The 4,145-nt window shown below is 37.3% G+C and overlaps 1 non-coding gene across 1 annotated transcript; it reads left to right on the forward strand.

The window, feature by feature from the left end:
* The first annotated feature begins 2,548 nt into the window (after window positions 1-2,548).
* Window positions 2,549-2,656, forward strand: LOC148550745 (small nucleolar RNA R71). The gene has a single exon (XR_015893008.1). It is a non-coding gene; the product is annotated as a small nucleolar RNA R71 (small nucleolar RNA).
* Window positions 2,657-4,145: the final 1,489 nt, after the last annotated feature.

A 4,145-nucleotide genomic window follows, 5' to 3' on the forward strand; every position in this document is an offset into this window, starting at 1 on the left:
TTAGGTGCCATTGATGGTTATGGAAAAATAAAAAGCAATGCTTTTACCACACCAAACTTAAAAGGTTTTCTTGTCCTCGAGAAAAAGAAGAAAGAAAGTAGAAGAAAATGGAAGAGATGGAGGGAGAGAGTGTATTCGGCCAAGGGAGAGAAGTGGTGGTTGTAATGTGCGAAAATGGAGTAGTGTTGAGGGATTTATATAGGCGTGGGGGAAGAGTAGGTTTCAGCCATTAGGGTTGGGTTTGGGAGGGAAAAGAATTTGAATTTTGGAGGTAGGTAGGGTTTATGGGGAAGAAGTATGGAGGTGATTGGTGAAGGGTATTTGGGGAAGAGAGTTATGAAAAGGTGTGAAGAGGAGAGAAGAAGAGGTGGGGTAGGTGGGGATCCTGTGGGGTCCACAGAACCAGAGGGGTCAAGGACTTAACATCCCTGCTCCATTTAGGCGTGCAAACGCCCTTAGAATGCATGTCTGGCGTTTAAACGCCAGCTTGCTGCTTGTTCCTGGCGTTTAACGCCAATTCCATGCTCTGTTCTGGCGTTAAACGCCAGTCTGGTGCTTGTTTTCTGGCGTTTAACGCCAGCTTGATGCTTCTTTCTGGCGTTAAACGCCAGTTTGATGCTTCTTACTGGCGTTTAAACGCCAATAAGCTCTTCCTCCAGGGTGAGCTATTTTTAATGCTATTTTTTATTCTATTTTTTTATTTTTCAGTAGTTTTTGTGACTTCACATGATCATCAACCTAAAGAAAACATAAAATAGCAATGGAAAATAAATAGATATAATTAAATAACATTGGGTTGCCTCCCAACAAGCACTTTTTTAATGTCAATAGCTTGACAGTGAGCTCTCATGGAGCCTTACAGATGTTCAGAGCATTGTTGGGACCTCCCAACACCAAACTTAGAGTTTGAATGTGGGAGTGCAACACCAAACTTAGAGTTTGGTTGTGGCCTCCCAACACCAAACTTAGAGTTTGACTGTGGGGGCTTTGGTTGACTCTGCAGTGAGAGAATCTTTTCATGCTTCCTCTCCATGGTTACAGAAGGAGAACCTTGAGTCTTAAATACAAGGTAGTCCTCATTCAGTTGAAGGACCAACTCTCCTCTGTCCACATCAATCACAGCTTTTGCTGTGGCTAGGAAGGGTCTTTCAAGGATGATGGATTCATCCTCATCCTTTCCAGTGTCTAGGATTATGAAATCAGTAGGGTTGTAAAGGCCTTCAACCTTTACTAACAAGTCCTCTACTAATCCATAAACCTATTTCATTGATTTGTCTGCCATCTCTAGTGAGATTCTTGTAGCTTGTACCTCATAGATTCCCAGTTTCTCTATTACAGAGAGTGGCATGAGGTTTATCCCTGACCCAAGGTCACACAGAGCCTTCTCAAAGGTCATGGTGCCTATGGTACAAGGTATGAAGAACTTTTCGGGATCCGGTTTCTTTTGAGGCAATGTCTGCCTTATCAATGCACTTAGTTCATTGGTGAACAAGGGGGGTTCATCCTTCCAAGTATCATTACCAAATAAACTGGCATTCAACTTCATGATGGCTCCTAGATATTTATCAACCTGCTCTTCAATGATGTCTCCATCCTCTTCAGAGGAAGAATAGTCATCAGAGCTCATGAATGGTAAAAGGAGGTTCAATGGAATCTCTATGGTCTCTAGATGAACCTCAGATTCCTTTGGTTCCTCAAAGGGAAACTCCTTATTGGTCAGTGAACGTCCCAGGAGGTCTTCCTCACTAGGATTCACGTCCTTCTCCTCCTCTCTGGGTTCGGCCACACCAAGTAAGGTTATGGCCTTGCACTCTCTTTTTGGATTCTCTTCTGTATTGCTTGGGAGAGTACTAGGAGGAGTTTCAGTGACTCTTTTATTCAGCTGGCCCACTTGTGCCTCCAAATTTCTAATGGAGGACCTTGTTTCATTCATGAAGCTTAGAGTGGCCTTAGATAGATCAGAGACTATATTTGCTAAGCTAGATGGATTCTGCTCAGAATTCTCTGTCTGTTGCTGAGAGGATGATGGAAATGGCTTACTATTGCTAAACCTGTTTCTTCCACCATTATTAAAGCCTTGTTGAGGCTTTTGTTGATCCTTCCATGAAAAATTTGGATGATTTCTCCATGAGGGATTATAGGTGTTTCCATAGGGTTCTCCCATGTAATTCGCCTCTGCTATTGCAGGGTTCTTATGATCATAAGCTTCTTCTTCAGAAGATGCTTCTTTAGTACTGTTGGATGCAGCTTGCAATCCATTCAGACTCTGAGAAATCATATTGACTTGCTGAGTTAATATTTTATTCTGAGCTAATATGGCATTCAGAGTATCAATTTCAAGAACTCTCTTCCTCTGAGGCGTCCCATTACTCACAGGATTCCTTTCAGAAGTGTACATGAACTGGTTATTTACAACCATGTCAATGAGTTCTTGAGCTTCTGCAGGCGTTTTCTTTAGGTGAATGGATCCACCTGTAGAATGGTCCAATGACAACTTAGATAATTCAGATAGACCATCATAGAATATATCCAGGATGGTCCATTCTGAAAGCATGTCAGAAGGACACTTTTTGGTCAGTTGCTTGTATCTCTCCCAAGCTTCATAGAGGGATTCACCTTCTTTCTGTTTGAAGGTTTGAACATCCACTCTAAGTTTGCTAAGCTTTTGAAGAGGAAAGAACTGGGCTAAGAAAGCCGTGACCAGCTTATCCCAAGAGTTCAGGCTATCTTTAGGTTGAGAGTCCAACCATATTCTAGCTCTGTCTCTTACAGCAAACGGGAAAAGCATAAGCCTGTAGACCTCGGGATCAACCCCATTTGTCTTAACAGTATCACAGATCTGCAAGAATTCAGTTAAGAACTGAAAAGGATCTTTTGATGGAAGTCCATGAAACTTGCAATTCTGTTGTATCAGAGAAACTGATTGAGGCTTTAGCTCAAAATTGTTTGCTCCAATGGCAGGGATTGAGATGCTTCTTCCATGTAAGTTGGAATTTGGTGCAGTGAAGTCACCAAGCATCTTCCTTGCATTGTTGTTGGGTTCGGCCATGTCTCCTTCTTTTTCAAAAATTTCTGTCAGATTTTCTCCAGAGAGTTGTGCTTTAGCTTCCTCTTCAGAGTCCTTTCAGGTTCAAGATCAGCTTCAACAAGAATGTTCTTATCCTTGTTCCTGCTCATATGAAAAAGAAGAGAACAGAAAAAAAAATATGGAATCCTCTATGTCACAGTATAGAGATTCCTTATATGAGTATAAGAAGAGAAGAATAGAAGAAGGAAAAGATAAGAATTCGAACACAGAGGAGAAGAGTGGGTTCGAATTTTTGAGTGAAAGAAGGGTGTTAGTAGATAAATAAATAAATAGATAGAAGGAGATGAGAGGGAGAAGAATTCGAAAATAAAATAAAATAAAATAAAATAAAAATATTTTTATTTTTATTTTAAATATTAGTTATAATTCGAAAATACGAAAAGGAATAAAATTAAAATTAAAATTTAAAATAATTAGTTAATGAAAAGAAATTTTGAAAAAGAGGTTAGTGATTTTCGAAAATTAGAGAGAAAATTAGTTAGGTAGTTTTGAAAAAGATAAGAATCAAACAAAAAGATAGGATTAATTTGAAAAAGATTTGAAAATCAATTTTGAAAAGATAAGAGGTTAGAAAAGATTTTGAAATTGATTTTGAAAAAGATGTGATTGACATTTATTTTGAAAAAGATTTGAAAAAGAAATTTAAAAAGATTTTATTTTGAAAGTTAAAGTTGATTACTTGACTAACAAGAAACAAAAAGATATGAATTTAAAATTTAAAGATTGAACCTTTCTTACTAGGCAAGTAACAAACTTAAAATTTTTGAATCAATCACATTAATTGTTAGCATTAATTTCGAAAATATGAAATGGAAATAAGAAAAAGATTTTGAAAATAAATTTTAAAAATTTCGAAATTATGAAAGAAAAAATGAAAAAGATTTGATTTTTGAAAAAGATTTGAAAAGGATAGAATTTTTAAATTGAAAATTTGATTTGACTCATAAGAAACAATTAAATTTAAAAACTTTTTGACTAGATCAAACCAAATTTTCGAAAATTTATGAGAGAATAAGGGAAAGATAATTTTTTTTTTTAATTTTTAATAAAGAGAGAG

The sequence above is a fragment of the Arachis ipaensis genome, chromosome B7, assembly GCF_059453495.1.
Source record: "Arachis ipaensis isolate K30076 ecotype BB chromosome B7, ASM5945349v1, whole genome shotgun sequence".
In the NCBI taxonomy this organism is placed as follows: domain Eukaryota; kingdom Viridiplantae; phylum Streptophyta; class Magnoliopsida; order Fabales; family Fabaceae; genus Arachis; species Arachis ipaensis.